This window comes from Thermobia domestica, unplaced genomic scaffold, assembly GCF_964235325.1.
Source record: "Thermobia domestica unplaced genomic scaffold, izTheDome1.hap1.1 HAP1_SCAFFOLD_669, whole genome shotgun sequence".
NCBI lineage: Eukaryota > Metazoa > Arthropoda > Insecta > Zygentoma > Lepismatidae > Thermobia > Thermobia domestica.
The window spans coordinates 47912-70224 of record NW_027656379.1 but is presented as its reverse complement, the minus strand read 5'-3'; positions in this window follow the sequence as shown (position 1 = coordinate 70224).

Sequence of the window (22313 nt, the reverse complement as noted above, 5' to 3'; positions counted from 1 at the left end):
TACGGCAAAGACTGAAAAGTAATTGGCCTCCCGCATCGTACGGGAGAATTGGAAAATACAAGATTTGGCGGGCATACATACTCAACTCTCAATTCCCACAAAATCTTCGTAAACACCAAGGAGAGAAAGTGCAAATAATATAGGTTAAGAAACTCTAATGCTGATGGGTAGTTCTGACATCACATGCATCAGCTGGAAGGCCTGTCTCAAGTTAGACAGTTTCGCTGCTGAGTGTGAAGAGCATGCATGTATGTGCACTATGTTTCTGCAGTCTTCACGACTTTATTTCAATAAGCAACAAAAATAAAGTAAACGTGCCTTCACGAATTTATTTTAATCAATCTCACAAGATTCAGCAATTAAAAAAATGAAATAAATGAATAAAATGTTCTATCACTTTTCCCGATTTTTTTCCTGCAGTCCAACTACCGTATTCGATTCCTGTTTCATTCTCTTTTCCAAATTTATAAAATAAATAAACCAATAAAATATCCAATCCATATCTTAAATTCAATTCCTATATTCAAATTTCTTGTTCTACAATGCAGTTTCTTACCCCTCCTACGTTTTAGCACCCGGGAATAATTCCCAGCACAGATATTCATATTTCATAGTTTACACATTTTTCAAGTAAATTGTTAGGAATCCAGGGTTCAGTTCCAGTGTAAGTTTATTAAAATATTTTCAGAATATAATTCCTTTGTATAAGAGGTCCATGAAACCATAAAATATAGGAATATCATAATCATAGATTCTTCAATATGTAATCACAAGCAATATTTTAAATATTATTGCCATATAATTCATATGTATAGAAGGGGCCCTGGGAGTGGTGGTGAGAACCTGATCGTAAACGTCAACACTGCGGGAACCATGGCTATGTGTACGTAAAGGGTCGTTCCACATTTCCACGAGACCTAGTTTTCACAAAAATACTGAGACCTATTTCCTACACCTTACATGTAGGACAACGTCACACGTATCCTCTCACTTTCTCCAGCTTCTAAGATTAGAAAACTATTAGAGAATTATGTAATCGAAGCTTTTGACGAGCCGCCGGCAACATCACTAGTGTAGGCTATGAATATACGGTATTAACATATATAAAGAAAATAATAAATATAAAATTGATTTATGACGGTGTAATGGGTAAAGTGTATTAATATAAAGGAACGGGTAGTATAGTGGGATTAGATTTATACCGCCTTATGCAGAGTCGTTTTGAAGCATGATTATCATCATACTAAAGACTTGACTACTGCAGGAAACATGTTAGTAGAACTCTTTAGTATGCCTCTAATCACGCTTCAGAATGATTCTGCATAAGGTTCATAGTGTATTGCCTGTTATATGGAGACCATTACCCAAATGATTTATGACTTTATTTAGATGTGACAGGTAGTAGAATAAAAGAAATTGAATAAAAATAATAAGAAAAATGCATAATTAATTAATATTCAGAATAAAAGATACAATTACGTATGTCAAATGCACAAATATATTACGGTACTAAAAGAAGCATACAATAACTACAAAAGCATGTAAATTGCTAATAGATAATTTTGACGTGTTATACTATACCATACATTAAGTATAAATTCAAAGAGAAAGTATAACTAATGTCCTGACGACAGCTACTCAGAGACTTTATGTTGAAGCTCTGAACGGAACGAAGTGAATCCGAAATGGTGGAAACCGAATGAATGATCGTTGAATGATCGATTCGCTTTAGAAATTTTACTTTTTATACACACCATTGTCCTTGTTTGTTACAATTACGCACCATTGTCCTTGTTTATTACAACTAGTTGGCACTATATTTTTGAATCTTAAATCAGTTTAAAAGTAGTTTTTTAATAAATATTATTGTTATGTATACAAATATAAAGTTTGATTATTTTTGCTTTTTGTTGGTTTGAAAAATCCGTATATTTGTCCACCAAAACATTACTAGATATTTTGTTTTTAATTTTTCTTGCAAACAATAGATCATATCACAAAAGCACATGTCAAGATCTACTAGATGTTGTTATACCTTGTTGTGGGAAAGTTTATTCTCCAGTTTACACTTTGGCCTTAAGTTATTCTTATTTTTAGATGCTTTAACTATTGTCTCACCTTCCGCGTACCAAATATTTACACTAAAAATATTATTTTAATTGTCCATTCTGTTCCAAGTTAATAAAAAGAACTTTATGCACTACTAGCAGCGTTCACCCCGCTTCGCTGCGGTCACCCCGGAACGCAATAAACTTTGTTACTTAGATAATTTTTACTTTTTCGCTTTCAAGTGATATGATAAAAACCATAGAAGATTGCAGTAAATCTTAACATTATATCGCCTGTCATTTATGTTAACCCGCCCCGCTTCGCTGCGGTCATCCCGGTGCTGGCATATTGTAAAAGTGTCTGTAAAAATAAGCAAATCAATTAAAAAATTTTAAACAGAAGATTCAAGCTATTTTCCGCTGTATATCGCCTGTCATTTATGTTAACCCGCCGAGTGACACGGTCATGCGGGTTGCATATAAATACGTTTATTTTTACCTATGATGAACTAATAACAAAGGATTTGTACGTTATGGACACCTGAATGGTCAATTATCTCAAGACACTGGTAATTAAAAATTAAAGTGATATGATAAAAACCATCTAGGGTCCAAATCCTAATAACCCCCCAAAAATGAAAGAAATTGGTTCAGCCGTATTAGCGTGATGAGCGGACAAAAAATTGTACGTTCTCTTTTATATATATAGATTAAGTGATAATTTACTTATTACATGATAGTATAACCCAGACTCCTTCATTCCAGCTAGAAGTGTCCCTACTCTACTAGTGTCTGAGGGAGCCTTTTGGAAAATTTCAGGACCTTCTGTCATTTTCTGCCTCTCTCTGACACCTCCAAATAGTAGATGTTGTAAAGAATTGTATTATCTTTTATTTTTCAGTTTGTCGTTTGCGCAGAACATAAAATATGTGCTTACAACCATCCGATAGCGTGCGGTTTTTGGTTGAAATATTTTCAAGCCCAATTCACCATTTTTAGTCTTAAGGGGTGGGAACATTTTTCAAAGTCTTTCTAAGTGGAATGAATGAAGCGATTGTTTATTTTCGTTCCAAATTCTTTTCTGTCTCTCTTTTGTTTTAATTGTGCTACAATTTAATAGTTGAGATAGTATTAATTTCTAAACTGTTTCTGTAGTATTGTACTGAGAAGAGATTCGTGTGCGCACTCTTGTGCTTGTGTTTTGAATATAGATTTTTCTTTCTATTTTGGAATGTTCGTTCTTCTATTTGTAATTCTGTAATATGTGCATTCCATTTCATATTTTTCATTGACATTTAACTATAAATCTGCTTACGTAAAGTGAATAAATTTAGTTTATTAAAAGAATTTCAGTCGATAATAATAACTCATTATTCTTTGAAATTAAGCCTGGCATAATTTTCTGCTAAACAGCATATCCCGTGAATTAGTTGGCAACACTGATACCTACATTCGCTGAAGCGCCTGCTTCCTCCGGACGCACCGCCTCGATGCACTTGGGATCCTCTGCTGCACTTCGTCCCTGACTGTTAGAAGCACTAGTGCTTTTTTAATGGGTAAATACCACAAGTTAGTGTCTTCCCACTACAGTATATCTGTACAGAATAATGCAGGTCCACATCCAAAATTAAGTCGAATACTGATATATATTCATGAAAAGCGTACACATATTTGCTCGGGTCAGAGGACAGTTTATATTGCCATCTAGTAGCACCAACGTAAATATGGTGGGTGGGCCATATTAGGGACCCGGGCTATAATCGATACATGTACCATATATAAAATTGATGTAGATTTATTACAGATTTACACGTAAACTCCTCTCTCTCTCTCTCTCTCTCTCTCTATATATATATATATATATATATATATATATATATATATATATATATATATTTTTTTTTTTTTTCTTTAATCCTAAAGGTCCGGGAGCCCAGAATTGTCGGGAGTGTATATTAAATGAATTGAACATTTTTGACACAGATTCAGATCGCAGCAAAATTACAGCACATACATTTAATGGGGCATCGGTAATAAGGGATCAATTAATGGCGTGCAATCTAAAATTAAAGAACACTTTCCTTTGGCACACTACGTCCATTGTTAACCAATTAAATTTGATAATGGAAAGAACTGCATCTCAAAATCAATCGACAAGGTTTTTTTTTTTTTTCTGTAGTCTTTCAGGATTTTCCACATTTTCCTCCTGCTCCCCACAGCGTGTATCTGTTTTGGAAAAGTGGCTGTACGATGTATTCCGAGTGGGTCAGCTACTCGATGGAATTTCAAGTTACAAACTGTCAATTCCGTCTATGAAAATTAAAATGTTTCGAGTGCTTTTCAGAACTAGAGAAATCCAACACAGTGAATTCATGCTTTGGTTAGAATTCTTTCACAAAATAATGCCGCATGTGAATATTTACTATAATCAAATTCAGTGCAGGTGTACCATAAAGTACAAACAGCACTTAAATATTTCATTGAAGCCATTGAGAAAATTCGGAATGACAGACAATATTAGGACAAGTGATATGTTTCTTCCAACAGTTGGTGAAAACAACTGTGGGCGGATTATATCTTGCAGAGTACCCAATGCCAAAGAAGTATGTGATCGCATTTCTGCGGTTGCGCGAAATCGATTTGAGAAAACAAGCCATTTGGATACCGCCAAACTTCCGGTTCTGCAAATTTTAGTGATTTTTCCGGAACATATTGTGGACACTGCGGTTGAAAGCTACCCAATGTTAGGTAAGCAGTGTCTTCGCACTGAGCTTTTGATTCTGTCAGCTTATCTTTAAAAACAACTTACAGGACAATTTTAGCGAAATAACAACCCTACCCTTTTGCAAATAATAGTGATCATACCAATGTCCACAGCAGAGCCTGAGAGATGCTTTTCGTCTCTAAAAAGAATTAAGACATTCGTGAGGAATTTCCGTAGGTCAGGAAGGTTAACTGCTCTTGCCATCCTCTCGATAGTAAAAAGTTTGAACAACAACATGCTAGATTTCAACTTCAGGGTGATAGAAAAGTTTGCCAGCATGAAGAATCGAAGGATGGATATCAACAAGGGTTTTGGTGCCTTCAGTGGGTAAATACACGTGTATATTATATATATATATATATATATATATATATATATATATATATATATATATATATATATATATATTGTAGCACGCTTTGTTAATGACAGTACGAGCCGCCACTGACATTTGGACACATTCAGGACTAATTTATTCTTATCACCCATATTTAACTCTGTAGATCCTGTTGAAGTTTCACGCAGTCATCAATTGAACTTACCTTGGAGTATAATTTGTAACGGTATTGTGTAATTTTTATATAATACCTTGTATTTACGGGCAAAATGTGCTTTTAAAATATGCACAAGCTGTTCAAAAGGAAGAAGAAGAAAATAGAGAAATAAATGTAATTTCTTTTCTGTTATTAATATTGATGTTTGTTGTGATAGTGATATGACATATTTTTTAAGTCGTCATACCAACGAAAAACATATATAGAGAATCCATCTTCTGATATATACACATGTACAATATTTAAAAAGTGTGTCAATGTTTAATTTATTAAGTACTACAATAAAAAAAGGTAATACCTAACTGAAGTGTTTAGATGGATTTCGATAAATTAGTAACCTAGATTATGTTAATATACGGACTCAGGGCTATAACGACATATAAAATATGCAGAACAAGCATTAAGCTAATTACAAACTGGTGATTTTCATAGTAATACACATTTAGTGGCCGGCTTTTGTGCCGTATCGCCGGACCACTTTGAAAACTAAAAAAGCACCAAAATGTAGTGTATTCGGCTACATTTTATTGGATTACATCCATTGCCCTTGTACACGCCTACTTTCTTTAATTGTCGTTCGTTATTCTTATACACTTCCACATAACTAAGACATGATATGTCACAGCCTTGACATAGAGCCGCCATTTCCACACTGCCTTCTACGCTACTATATCATAAGAAATGTACCTCTCCGCGAGATAGTCCTTCCGTCTCCACATACAGTGCCGCTTAGAACATTAAAAAAAAAAAAAAAAAAAAAAAAAAAACTTTCTTCACTTTGAGTATTCCACTTACCTCACTTTCACTCATTCATCCTCACAAACTTAAATAAATTCTCCAATTGACCTGGTAAATTTCCTAAAATTGGTAAGGCGATACGGCACTTAACCCAGTGGTCATTATAAATTTAAGATCGTCGGCAAAAAGAACTCAAGAAGTTTTAATACACAGAGGAATATCATTAATAACAAGAAGAAACAACAGAGGACGTAGATTAGATCCTTGAGGGACTCTGACAGTAAAACATCGTCTAGGATTATTCAACTGGAACTCTCTCCAACACTCTTTAAGATTTTTTTTTTTTAGTCTTTGAATTTAATATTTGTATATTCTATGTTATTACTGTGTTTGTGTGTATCAAGTTCAAAATAAGCAAGAATAGCACTCGATTTCAATAATTCAAAAACCATGTTTTCATTAACTTTTATGTTTTAACTATAATAGTCATTCATTTGAAAAAAATGACAAAATACCAACTTCTTTCGTCTTACATTATGGTCTTGCATTCCATACTTAAATCTATGAGTACAGAATAAACTCTGGTTCTTTATCATAACACACTGGGGGAAGGGGGGCTGGGGATTCTCGCCCCGGGCGCTTACAATCCACACGACGGCCCTGCCTCCCCCCTCGCAAAATACCAGCTTTAAAGATTACATACAATTAATAATTTATGGTTAAATAGTATGGAAAAATACTATTTTACCATACCGATCGAAAAATAGTATGGTATCTCTTCCTTATACCGATCGAAAAATATGGTATATTTTTTTGTTACAACAGAATACACAATTTAGGCCTACTGCGATTTGACAGTTCGAAGACTAACGTTCTAACAAGATACTATAAATACTACCATTAAACATGGTACTAAACTAATTAGTAACTACATTTAATTTTTATATGCTGTTACTAGTGTTTTAAAAAACATTTTTTTATCAGATGGAAAATTTGATGAAAAATAACGTTTTTATTTAGGTTTTCAGTTTGGATTTCATTCGCTCTTTTTAATGCTAGTTCGTGTAAAACAGGAAGAGAAATATAGCTATTAATAAAATAATTATGTTTTTTGTCACGAATAATAAATACACATTTCTGTCACGAAATTTTAAATTAAGTGCAGTTTCAAAGAAAATCAGTCTTATGTATAAAGGTAATCAAGATTGTTCTGTAGCTGTTTATAGAGGTGTGTGTTCCATTGGCCCTCACACTGAAATGAAATCTTTGAGTTTTACGTCCCACGTTTATGCCGGTTGGGCTAAAGGAGACGGTGATAATGAGTGAATGAAATGAAGAAAGTGGGAGGAAATGGGAGAACCCCGAGAAAACCCACGCACACGGTGTTTGTCCACCACAAAGTTCACTTGGTGGAAGCTGGGATCGAACCCGGGACCCCAAGCACCAGAGGTAAACGCTCTACCACTGAGCCACCGCGGCCCCCTGGCCCTCACACTGAGTTCAATGCGAATGGAGATAATGTGAAGGTCAGTTATTGGAGTGGGTATATCCAACATTCTACTTGGTTGTGGCAGTTGATTTAAACCGTGAACTTTGGTAAGGACAGAGTAAACATAGGAGCCCCACAGAGCGTTATAAGGACGTGTATGCTGTACAAGTTCAAATTGGAGTCAAACGCCGCTGCAACGGAGAGGAAGATATGTTAGGCCTTTGGTGAGGGTGTCGTGTCTACGCGGACAGTGGAGAGGTGGTTTTATAAGTCTAAGAACGGTGACGAAACACTCGAAGACGCACCACGTGCCGGAAGACCAACACATGTACAAAATGAAGATATTCAGGCAACAATTGAGACGAACAGTGGCCACACATGCGAGGAACTGTGAGTGGAGAAACCATTCGGCAGCACTTGCATCAACTTTGGAAGCACTACAACTTGGGTCGATGGGTCCCACATGATTTGACTCCGGGGGACCAGAAGGCAACGCGAGCTGGCACCTGTGTTTCTGTGCTGTCTCCTCTGAGGAAGGAGTCATTTCTGGACAGGGTGTTGACATGTGATGAGAAATGGGTCCTGTATGACTCTCCACGGCGCCGTCATCATTGGTTAGCATCCCATGAACCGGTTCCAAAACAGCCGAAATCAACACTGCACCAGAAGGTTCTATTGTGTGTTTGGTAGACTGCTCGCGGCACCGTGCATCGGGAACTGCTACCAGCTGATCAGAGCATCAATGCAACTGTGTACTGTCAGTAGTAAAGCAATGTTCAAGGAAAACTCAAAATTTTAGAGTCAGCACTTCTGAATCGCAAAGGGGTCCTCCAGTTACAGGACAACGCCAAGTCCCACGTGGTTAGAATGATCCCCCAACATCATTCTACGCCTTGGATGGGAAACACTATTGCATCCACCATACTCCCCAGACATTGCACCTTCCGATTATCACCTATTCCATTCCCTGGACAATCAACTTAGAGGACGCCAGTTCAATCCCTAGTAGAGGTGTAAAATGCACTTGATAATTGCTTCGCTTCACGGCCCACGAAGCAGTGTTGGGAAGTAACGTAACGCAAGTAACGCGTTAGTTGTAACTCGTTACTTTTTAAGTAACGTTTCCTAGTAACGCGTTACATTTTTTCCAAAGTAACTGTAACGGTAACGCGTTACAAATTTTTAAGTAACGTACCTAGTTCGCGTTACATTTCGGATGAGTAACTATAATATATGTATATTATTTTTCGGAAACAAACGTTTCTTTCCTGCAAGTGAATTTCTCGGAATGAAGCAATGGAGAATGAACGATGTCACTGACCGACAGTCAGTCACCAGCATTCAAAGAATCAGATAAGATCATAGTACCACTTGCTGTTTTTGGAAGATGAGGACAGTCTCAGGGAAATCACGTGTACTGATTGCAAGCACCTGGAGAGTTTTGTCAGATTTTGACAGCTCCAATCCATTCACTGAGTGAACTACGAGTGCAATTGTATCGATAGTCTATTTTACTTTGATTGGTGTTGTTTTTATAAAGATGGAGAACGAATATATTTTACCGCTCGAACATTTGAAAGATACTTCTTCTTAAAAGCTCAAGATGATGGTGGACAGAATTTAAAAGTAAAGTGGTGTCCCGGCGGAAAATTTTGTCAACGACTAGGGTGCCATAATTTAACGATAGAGAGTAAGGGGTTAATATGAATAAACTGTGTTCTGATGAGCAGGCTTACTTTATTACTAGAAAATAGTTTGTTGATGGTTTGTAATATTGGAGTTCTTTCAGATCAGTTTGAGGATCCTAGAGTCCCGTGGATTATAGAGTTTGGAACAACTAGCTTTAAAAAGCATGTATCGATTTTAGAATTACTGGCAGGTTTTGATTCACCTTCAGTTAATATGTTCTCATTTTATTAGTTGTAGTGTAAGGTTTTTCAATATTCTGTATTTTCAATATTACATAACATTGTTATTATTATATAATTAGTTTAGCAAAAGAATAATAAGCATTTTTTCTAACGCATATTGATGGGCAAGAGTCGAGCTAAAACTCAACTCAGATTCAAGTCGAGTTTTGAGTTGACTTGATAGTAATATTGTCGAGTCTAGTTCCGAGCCGACTCACTGATTTTGGCGTCTAGTCTCGAGTCGAGTTGAGTTTGATAAATGATTCATTCGTTTTGAAATCATGGCCTGATTATACTGAAAAGCGAAAGCCATGAGAAATGTAAGCTAAGCAGTAACATGGAATACTTTTAGTGTTGCTCACTAGGGGGGGGGGGGCACTGCTCACATCTCTTCTCGTCGCAATATCGAGACCACAAGAAATTATTTTATAACAAGCTCACCTCGGCTCGGCTCAACTGAGCCGATGGCTCGAGCCGGCTTGCTTGTGGTGAACCATCGGCTCGAGCTGGCTTGCTTGGGATGAGCCATTTGCTCGGTTCGGCTCATCTGGGCCGAAGGCTCTAGCCGACTCGGTTGGGTGAGCTGTTGACTCGGCTCACTTCTCGGTTCGGGTCGATAGTGAATGAGCTGTGAGCCGAGCTGGTCAAGTCATTGACAATTCTAAACCTGGGCCGAGCAGTTTTGAAGATATTTGGCCACTGCCCTATAACTTTTAACAATGTTTGGCTCGAGCCCGAATTTTCAATCTAGACCCTCAACCAAAATTCAGAAGCTCGTGAACAATGTCCTTGACTCCTAGACTTCACGACTACCGAGGTTGGCAATCAAATAGCTTTTTGGTATCCAAATACAAACCGCCTATCTTTCATGTTTAAACACATTGTTATAATTAATAATAATAATAGTAATAATTAATAATAAAAGTTGTAATAGTAGTAGTAGTATCATTGATAACCTATATTGTCTATGCAAGATACTTGAAGAGAGTACTCGAAACTGCACACCAGATTTGATTCGATTCCACCTGAAACTCGACCCAAATTCGAGTCGAGTTTGAGGAAATTTTTCGAGCCGAACTCAAAGGTGTCTGTTTCTAGTCGAATCGAGTTTCAAAGAAAACTCGCCCATTCTAGAGTGACCAGATTCTAACAAACGAAAAGTAGGATACAAGTATAATAGTATATGGTAGTTTACTGCGTCGGCAATACGCATATCCTTATTTCATTTAATGTTAACCTTAAGTTAATCAACAATTTATTTTGAAAAGAAGCACTGAACTAAAGTATTCCAGGGATTCAACACAACTCCAAATGCTTTGATGAATGACAAAATGGTTTATTATTATGAACATACAGTGAAACTTTGTGTTGGGCTATATATATATATATAAAAAAAAAAAAAAAAAAAAAAAAAAAAAAAAAACATGATTTACGAAGCGTGGTATTAAGAAATGAGAGAAAATTTAGTCCGGCACAAGGGAACTTCTACAGGTACTTAACTTGATCACCACTAACATAAATTGAAAAATAAACTTTTCCTTCCTTGCCGATATCTCAACAAGCCCTTCTCAGTAAAAGCAATGTATTGTAAAAAAGTTGATTGTTCTCCATCCCTAGTGTTTTGAGGAGTATTAAAAAACACAGCGGTACATCATTTAGGAAAAGAGTGCATTTGATTCAAAATGTTGTGAATAAAGAATGAAACATTAAGATATTGCAAATAAATTAACTCTGGACATTTCGCAGAACATTTAAAAGCATAATATTTCTCGATTTTCTAGGCGTCTTCGCAACACGCAGGACAGAGCTTTGAAAAACAGTACTGTACTGCGAAAATCAGTACGTCTGATCACCGTAGCCCATCCCTATGAGTAACGCAGTATGGCATTTTAGTCAGTGATACAAATATTCATATAGCTGTCAAGCAAAAATTTACATAAAGCAATTCAGAACATGCAATAATAATAATAAAATAGCGGTAGTAATAGTAGTGCGGAAAATTGAAGTAATAAGATTTTTTCACATATTCAAAGTTTCGGACCTAAAAGTAACGCGTTACTTTCGAAGTAAAGTAACAGTTACTTTTTTGGGGCAAATAACGCGTTAGTAACGCGATACATTTTAAGAGAAAGTAAAGTAACTTGTAACGAGTTACATTTTTGCAAGTAACTTACCCAACACTGCCACGAAGTTCTACCGCGATGGAACCCATGGCCTCGCAGAACGCTGACAGAAGGTCGTCGATGTCTGATGGGTACTATTGATCTTCCAAGTACGTCTTAGCCCCAGGTGACATAACGATGTTCGAAAGTGGTTGGTGAGAAAGAAAGCGCAACACTTACAGTATCGACACTTTACGACGGTAGCTCGGGTTCGGTGTCAAGTCAACAGTACGTTGTAACTTACAGTCAAAATTAACGTTCAATAAATTAATTTATTTTCCTGATGTGTAATAAGGTTCAAGTAGTACATTAGTACAGTGTGTCCGTAAAGTTGCGCAACCCAAAATTTGATTGCGTATAGCTTTTGATCCAAGAAAGATAAAGACATGAGAAAGTGGAAACAAATATAAGCGTGTTCTATGTAGATATTTTTGAGATTATGACCAATGTTGGAATTTGTAACGTTTTCTTGTGTAGCGACGAAAAAAAGTACTGAAAGTGTAAAATAAAAAATGTGCAAAATGAAAATCAATATTCAGTTGCTGAAAACTGATTCCCTGTGCATATGTGCCGTATGAATCAACATTTATCCATTGGTGCAAAAATGTGACAAAGTTCATGCAGTGTTGCCATGTAAAAAGGCCATTTAATGCAAGTCTCTAAATGGGTGTTTTTGACAGAACCGCGACCCATGCCAACACTACTGTTGTAAAATTACTGCAACAGGTGTTTCAGGTTAATTAATGATAAGCAATGAGAATTTGCACATGGCATAAAAACTCAAGTTGTCAATTATGTGCAAATTCTCATTGCTTGTCATTAACTTAAAATACACCTGCTGCAGTAATTTTACGACATTGTTGACAGGGACCGTTTCTGTAATAAAAAAATCCATTTTACAGATTTGCATTAAATAAGTCTTTTTACACGGCAACACTGCATGAATTTTGTCACATTTTTGCACAAGTGGATAATTGTTGATGCATACTGCACATATACACAAGGATTCACCCGCAGGAAATCAATTTCCTGCAAATGAATATCGATTTTCTTTTTCATTTTGAAGACTTTTTATTTTTCACTTTCAGTACTTTCTTTCGTCACTACATAAAATCGCTACAAATTCCAACATTCGTCATGATCTCAGAAATACCTACGTAGAACACGCTTATATTCGTTTCAAGTCTCATGTTTTTATCTTTCTTGGTTAGAAAGATATACTCAATCAAAACTTGGGTTGCTCAACTTTACGGACACACTGTAGATAGCTTCTCTTCTGGAACGGACAGACACACACACACACACACACAAAAAAAAACTACTCCAACTTTTGAATGTGTACTATTTTCTTCAAGGATTTCTTGACATCTTTTGGGGCTACATATTCAGTAGTTTCCTATTCTTCTGCCCAATCTTATGTATTGATATAATCTACGTTTTTCTTCAACGTTTCAAGTTTTCATATAGATAGTTCTACACAGCCCCCCCTCCCTTTTTTTTTTTTTTGGATCACCAAACAGACACGTTAGAGTTGACTTACCTATTAATGATTTGTGTGTGGTTTCACTCTTAAACAACAAATTTGTTCTGTACTGTTGCTTCGAGCAGTTCCACATGGAGATGTCAATATTGTTGTTTAACAACAGTTCTACAAAATAATCTAAAAAGTCTTTAGTTATGTGGTACATCTTCCATAATGGAAAATCATCCATCATCATCATCTACAGGGAGAAATGCTAGAGCAGAACACAATCTGAGGAGAGCCCTTTCCTCTGGAACTGATTTATGTCATTTGTGAATCCTAATTCCTGAATCTTCCTCCACAAACACTGATTAAAATGGAAATTACAACCACTAATGTGCGGTTCCGGGAATGGTGTTCAGAGATGTTATTGCAGCTAGCTCGAAATCCAGTTTTATTTCGGATTCCAATCATTAATATTAGCCTTCACCAAACTGAAAAATCTGATACGTTTTATTATCTCTTGCCGGTAAGAGGACGAAGATCAATGGGACAATGTTTATTTCCTCCAAGTTACTTCGGATGTCTTGGTGTTGTATATAATTGGGCAAACTGTCAACTACAACACTTAAATGATCCGTCCATAAAAAATGTAGTGTACTCAGTTGCGCACTGTTTTCCCTTCGCAGTCCAAAATATTAACATGCTTCCTTCCTTTGTGGTGTCATCTACAAACAGGAACTTTGTCTCATCATCTATTTCCAGCATATACACATTCCACGGTATGCACTACAAATGTCACACTAAGGGAAAGTTTTGCACAGTACCGCAAATGCCCCAGAAAAACTGATTTTCTCATTGTACCGCAAATGTCCTGATACCAGTATGAAAACAATAGAACTTCCTTGGTTACCTTTATAGATAGGTTCTGTGTACAAAGGCCTAAACTGAAATAGTTATGCACAAAGGCATAATGTTTGGTCCGAGGCAGTTCTTGGTTAAACATAATAAAAACTACCTGGAATTTATGGAGAAAAAGCATAAATAAATAAAATAAGCTTAAAAAAAAAAAAAAAAAAAAAAAAACTTTTTAACCTGCTGGCTACACCCCTGGTTACGAGCTAAAGTGATTTCGTATCACCTGCATCGTATCCTTGAGAGGAACTCTTGCAAATGGAGGAACTACGTTGAAACTTACCAGGAAGTCCTTTGGATTAGGTTCCTCGGGATCTTAACAAAGTCAGTTTTTAATGTGATGTTTACAGTTTCCAACCAATGGATTTACAGTTGACGTACAGTACTTCGCGAAGCGATATGTTGAAGCTCTATCGAGCTGACAAAAGGTCTTATAATTTTCGTAGCTTATTTTTAGAAACGAAGTGAGCAACTGGAACTAAGGCGCATCTTCTGCAATTGTGTAGCAATACTGCTTTAATGCTTCTTTTCGAGGAGTCGATGAAGTCTCCAGTTCTTAATCTCATATTGCATATTCAACTTCTCCAGCGACATTGCAATATACTAGGCCAGTGGTTGTCAACCGTTGTGTCGCGACACATTGATGCGTCTCGCAGTTCCATAGTGTCGTGAAATTTGGGAATTTAACGAGCCAATTAGGCAATCAATTTAGAGAAACTTAACAGTCAGCGCCTCCAACGGCAGTAATGCTCAGTACTATATAGACTGAGGACTTCTAGTTCTACACTTACCAGTGGCATACACCACAAGGAGGGTTTCGGGATTTTACCCCCCTTGAGCAAGGTATTATAGGAAAAGGAACATTTACTATAGGATAAATCTACCTAACTTCGTGATACGAGACAAATTATTCTTCACAGTGGAAGGTATGCATTATAGATAGTTACAGTGGTGCTCAAGAGAGGGCAGGAATATCAAAAAGTGGTGAAAAGGCTTTGCAGTGGCAACTGTTACCGTGCGGACGTCACTCAGGATGTTAGTTGGTACACAGGATAGAAAGCGGTTCTCAGTCAAGTAACCCTCGAAGACCAATATTTTGTGCGTGTTCACGGTGTCATTGTGTACCTATTGTTACAGACGTTTGCTTTAAAAGCACTCTGGTTATCATTTTATGTATAACCTTGAAACAACAGTGCAACTGTAAAGCAAAGGACTTATCAAATTACATCATATTCTTATGAAATTGTGCGCCAGGACGGCTCCAATACAACATGTGTGAAAAACGACAGGAAAATACAACAGAAAACGGGGCATATCAACAAAAGAAAGCAGACCTATTTGATGGACAATGTTAAGAGTGTTGTGCAAAAATATGTTAGAAGATAAATTAACTATCTATAAAGCTGCCAGTCTGTATCCCGTGAAGCACAATGAAAGACTACTTGAACCGTTGTGATGGGGACACAGACAATGTGTGCAGTGGAAATATGGGACGACCGTTTGCACTTCCTGCGGAATATGAAATAAAATTAGTGAACTTCATTATCCAAATGCATGAAATGTGGTTTGGTTTAACAGTGAGTCGAATTCGACGTCTGGCGTACAAACAGTTCAACTTCCTCATCAGGACAACGTCGACGGGAAATATTACTACAGTGCAACGTGATTCTCCAGCTAAAAAGAACAAGTGTCAGCGTAAGCAAACTGATGACTTGTGCGCTAGTTGTAACAAGAGTTACAGTTCGGGAAAGAATCGTAGCCCCTGCATACAGTGCTGCTTCTGTTTACAATAGTTTCATGAAAGGTGACAATCTTAATTCGTCTGACAACCATTTTCGTGTACAGCATATGTGCAATGACAATTGACAGTAATACAGACTGTGACAATGTAACATGAGTACACTACCGTATCACGAAATTAGGTACACACCCTCAGGAAATAAGGTATGCTATCACGAAGTTCTTGTTTCTTTATATTTCTTTTCTTTTGCATTGTTTGCGCTTCTTTTGCTACGGCAGTTGTGTTGGACCTTCCTTATATAAAAATTACATCTATCCTACACCCTCCATTCCAAAAGAAACCGAACGTTTTACAAAAAACAAAAAAAGCAATGTACATTTTGGAACAAATCATTTTTATTAATCAATGTATTCCCCTTCTGCATCGATACACATATTTGCACGCTCCAACAAGTTGTCAAACGACTTCTCCATGTACTTTATTGGAATGGTCTTTAGGACGGCGGTCGTCGCCTTCTCAATGGCATCAATCGATGCGTGCCACTTTCCTTTCATCGCCAAATGCAGTTTCGGGAACAGATAGAAATCGCACGGAGCGAGATCTGGTGAATAGGGCGGATGATGCAACCGAATAATTGATTTTTGACCAAAAATTCAGTTACAAGTTGCGAACGATGTGATGGTGCATTATCGTCCAAAAGAGTCCAACTGCCGATTTCGCGATATTCGGGCCGAATACGACGAATTCTTGCCAGCAAACGCTTCATGACGCCCAAGTAAAACTCTCCAGTGACTGTCTGGCCGGGCTGAACAAATTCTTTGTGGATAATTCCTTTTGAATCGTAAAAACAAATCAGCATCACCTTAACTTGTGACTTCAAGCGACTTTTTTTGGGTGTTCCTTCATCCGGTGCTCTCCATTCAGCACTTTGCCGCTTTGTTTCGGGCTCATATTCAAACCACCACGTCTCGTCACCAGTTACAATTGATTTCAAGAAGTTTCGATCCTGCCGAGCACTTTTAACGATGTCTTTGCAATGCGCAATTCAATCAACTTTTTGGTCTTCGGTGAGTTTGTGTGGTACAAACCGCGAATTAACCTTCTTAAGGCCCAAAACTTCGGTCAAAATGCGGTATGCGGTTGTTTGAGGAATGCCTAATTCCATTTCAATAACTTTCACCGACTATTTTTTGTTATGTTTGATGAATTCACGCACTTTTTCGATGTTTTCTTCCGATAATCCGGTTCTGGGACGGCCTGATCTTTCATCATCATCCAGCGTCTCTCTACCCGATTTGAATCGCCTGAACCACTCGTAAACTTGCGTACGGGATAGACACTCATCACCATATGCATTTTGAAGCATTTGGTGCGTTTCACTAAAAGTTTTACCCAGTATAACAAAACTCAATTGCAGCTCGTTGTTTGAAACTCATTTTCCGACCGATGTACACAACACACTGACAGTTGAAACGCAATAACTTTGTTGCCGTGCATCCAAATGTCATGACATTTATACCAGTTGTCAATGAGGGACTACGCCATCTACCGGTAAAATATTACAACAGATGGCACTAGTGGTACTATTTGTTTTCAAAAGTTCGGTTTCTTTTGGAATGGAGGGTGTATATGCTTGTAAATGCGTCTATTTTCAGTCATCCTCCTCATCACGAAGTTAGGTAGGTTTACCCTATTAAAATATACATAAATCATGCATGTCCTGAAAGGAAGTGAGACAATGCTTGATTAAATTTTGCGTATTCCACTGACGTGACGTTTATATAATTTTAAAGTATCAAAACAAGTGTGTCGCGATGTCGTAGGTATAGAATGAAGTGTGTCATCAGTCAAAAAAGGTTGAGAACCACTATACTAGGTAGTCTTCACAAAAGGATGAAATCTTTTCTAAACCAAGAAAATGAAGTACCTCGTGTCAAAAAGATGTTTTTTTTTTTCTTCAGTCGAGAACCCAGTAACTCTGGCATTCCTTTGTAAGACCCAAATTTCCAAGTTATTACGTTCTGCCTGCGAAAATAGCTCTAGCTCATTGTTTCAATAGCTTCAAACTCGTAAAAATATCAATCATCAGTACGATTTCTGGGTCCAGATCACAGGCACACCAAAATGAAGACTTTTGTGCCCTTCCACACATGGATAACACTTTGGGGAAACCAGGACTTATTTTGGTCACCTAGTTTTACACCAAAATAAGTGAAATACATTATTTTGATGAAGTTTCTTATGTTCTGCTGATGTCCACTACATAGTCTCCAAAAATGTTACAAAACTAATCTGGTGAATTCCGACAACCTATTGGAGCCAATTAGATCATTTCATGAACACTACGGAGAGTTTATAACGCACACCAAACAGCGCATCCATTGAAAGCTAAGTCAATTCACCTCTAGCGTATGAACAAACTGACAATCCTATAATATAAATCAGTACCGCGAATTTTAGAAGAATCACTACTTTCTAAACTCTTTTTCCATCGCAGGTCTAGTGTAATATGTGGAAACTGATGTTCCACAAACACGATTTTTCATACAAAACGCGCACTAACGTTTACTAGAGTTATGTGTCGAGTGAAATAGGCTAGGCTAAGAAAGTAGGGTTTAACTTCTGGGCTATATTTCTCGAAACTACTAGCCTTGTAATACTAGTGTACAATTGTATATATATATATAATGAAACCTGACAAATTCGAGGTATCGGTATTAATATTTAAAAAGTTAGGTTCGTGTGGCAGATTAGGTAATAAGTGCGCAAATTCACAATTTGAAACTACGGTAGACGAAGTATTACAACTACTTGAATAGAGGAATATTAGCAAAAGTATAACATGATCCTAGGACGCTAAATCCATATCAAAAAGCACTTGTCCGCTTCTACTGCTTTTGCTCTAACCTGCTGTGGATTCAAAAGACATTTTTGAATTGCCGTATTTTGTTTACTTGCACATGAAAAGTCAGTTTTTGTACTGATGACACAATAGACATTCTTCAATCATATGAAATCAGTTAATGAGAGAACACCCTGATTAGCAGCCGCTCTGACTTTTGGACCCAAATTCCCCATCACATGTTCGTAGTAGTTGGCAATGAATTGACGTATTACTTTTCGGGCTCGTTTTCTCAAACATTATATATTTTTGGTTTATATGGTGGCTGGAATATTTGCTTTAAAATGAGCCCAGAATTCCTTTGCCAAGGATTTGTGCCACGTTTAGTGGGTTGCGCTTTTTGCGCAAAAACTTCACTTCCTCCAGCAGCTGCTGCGTTCATATTGCATAGTAAGAAACTAAATCAGGTCGAGAGATGTAATCACCATTATGATAAGTTTTCTTTGATAGATGGGGAAAAGGTTCTTTAGAATGCATTCATTTTGATTAATTGCACCCATTGATTGCTTATGAAAATATGGCCGAGAATGATCTTTTCTATTTGCCATCAAGATGAGCAGTTTCTATGGAAATTTAGTTTTGAATTTAAATTTTACGGATTCAGGAACAGGAATGCGTGACCAGATTCAAGTATGACATATCTCCACTAAAATCATACACATTCATATCAAAATGTTTCATCATCCATTATTACGTCCCTATCAGCATTAGAAGCACGAAACTCGTCCCTGGCAATTTTGTTCAGAATGGCTTCACACACCTGCATATAGAGCATCTTTTGATCTCCAGTTCCAGTAGCCATTTCCACACATCACGACTCAATGCAAGTGCAGGTTTGAAATACTAGCGTCCATCAATGATTCAATGTTCTCGGTTTTCGTCAATCTTTTTTTAATTTCCTCCCCTTCTCTTTTTCATTGAAATCCCATCTTTGATCCTTTTGAATGTTCTGTACACAGTTGCACAACTCAATCCTTTTTGAAAGTGTTTCAGAACTTTCTCGAACATGAATCCGATTGACTTCCGCTTTCGACGGCTGCATGTTTCCTCAGCTGACACTGCCTGTAATCGCATAACAGGGTTTAAGGTATGAAACAGTGCAGTCTGCTCGGATGTGTATCATGAATAATACGTGTTCCAAATAGTGTCTCATTTGAATCCACAGCAGGTTACTGACTAATATTGAAACCGGAAGTGCTAACTGATGTCTCAGTTGCAACAGAATAAAGTCAGAGGTGCATTATTCTCGTGCTGATCCATGTAAAGCAAAAATTGCTCGTTATCTTTTTTAGTTTCATCTATTATGCTTCAGTGTGTAACCAGAAATCTTAAAATTTTCATCACTTCTAATTAGATCAAGACACTCATTCTTAGGACGAATCCATCAGAAAATCGCTTCTCTTCTCTTACCGGTTTACTCTGAAGTATTGAGTACTTAAGAGTAAACCGGCAATGATTTGAAGTATTGAAACCCGAAGTATTAGTAAATTTAAAACACTTCCGATTTGGCAGTATTATGGGTTGTGGTGTTATGTCCTTCAGATGCTGAATCGACTTCATAATATATATATATACATTAGTTTTCGCTCAGTATTGATACCATAAGACAATTTGAACCACTTCCGGTTTTGGTAGAATGTTGATGGCAGTGTTTTCAGAAAGCAGCTTCTCGTAGTTTTCGTTCTATGGCGATAAACGTTGAAACCATGAATGGTTAAACCACTTCAGACCTGAATTGAGGGTTAACGAAAAGAGAACATTCTTGTGACGCTAAATTGATTGCAAGAAACAGCTTTTGGATCTCTCTCAGTTTGCTCTGATAACCTGTCGACAGAAGGACATACATTCCGCAAGACTTCGAACACTTATGCATAGCATAGTTTGGAAGTCTAAAAATAGAACTTATGGTGCTATAAAGTATTGCTACCGTGAGTTGCATTAGGCATAACCCCATCCGCTGTTCGAGGAATGTAAGATTCCGCTGTATCAGTGATAATTCACTTACCCCAACGAATACATTCATGAAAAATAATACCGAAAAACACTACCGAGAAAAATTTTAGCTTACAGGACAGTCTGGGACTATCTTTTCTTAAAAGTTTTTTTCATTTACAAAACTATTTGCACTTTCCACTCTTTAGAAAACTTCCACGTATATATGTACAAATAATTCAGTTGAAAACTAGCACTGCTTTCTACAGTATGTAATTATGACTTAAAAATGGCCACGTACCCTCTTAAAAAGTGTGTACTCTTGCGTAGTTGGAATTAAACAAATGTGGAATTTGTTCGGCCAACTGAAATCTCTCTAAACCTGAAGTATTAGAATTTCCTATGTACGGTTACCAAAATATGGCTTTCTAAACCAGGGTGGATGGCAAAGATTGTTTGGACAGAACTGTACATAAAGAGCTCCCTTGCTCCGGTTTCATCAGAACTTGCTAACTACTAGCCAGCAATCATCTTCCCAACTTAAAGCAGAAGACACGTAAATATAAGGTCACGAGCAAGCTGTCATCGTGTATGCTAACTATTTTTCGGAAGTGTAATTGACTGTACTATTATGCAATTACAATTTTATTTTCCATTGTGTCTTTATATAATACTTGTGAGACACATATGAAATCAGTGTCCTTTAGTTCTATGTAGATTTATGATCATTTTGAAGTAAGACAACATATTTGGTGCGTTTTTTATTTTCAAAACAGAACGATCGCTACTTGCCATGAATATGCTTTAGTTTATGATCATCATAGCCTCATGCCCAAGAGAGGAGCTAGAGCTACCGTGCAAGTTAGTTACCAATATGGAAAGACGTCGGATTTTTTTGTCGCCATCTGTACAGCAATTTCCAATTTATAAAATAGTTACAGATGCTAGTAATGCTTCTGAGTTTTTTAACTGAGTATGTGTCAATAGATAAGATAAAATTCCATTACGCTGGATAATCATGCAACATCAGAGTATAAGCCTTTCCTGTCATACTACTGCGGTTGATTCATTTATATTGAGCCGAATTTGAATGAGCCACTTACCTACGACATGACGCTTTTCCACTACCGGTTGCGTTCGATCTGTGGAGCACCTCTACTGAGTATTACCAGTCACGGGAATTTCCATTGCAGCAGATTGTGTTGCAGCTGTACCATGAGTATTGAATCTCATTTTTCTTTACAGGCTTTCCACAGGCCGAAGACTGGAACGACGATGGGACAAGCGCCGCTTGAGGAGTCTGAAAACACCATAGACCATTCGGCTGGCATCTGAAACTTTGACAGGGATGTGAGAGAAGGGAATTGCCGAAATTCTAGTTTCCTGCTTCATACGGTGCAAAATTTCTGCGGTTTTCGCCTTGTGGCTGGATGCATTGTCTTGGTGAACTTCAACCTGGTTCACGCAGTGTTCGTACAATGCTGGAATTTCATGCTGGTATATTTTAGTCAGGACGTTAGTCTAGTAGTACGCAGCATTGAATTTGAGGTTTCGCTCAAATTTCGGGGACACAGTTTGCCCCTTTACTAAAAACCGGCCACAATCATGATCTCTTTTGGGAAACTGCGCACTGGTGGAAGAAAAGATATAATGGCACGAATTTCACCGTAGTCGGTGAGGTAACATTCATATAGCC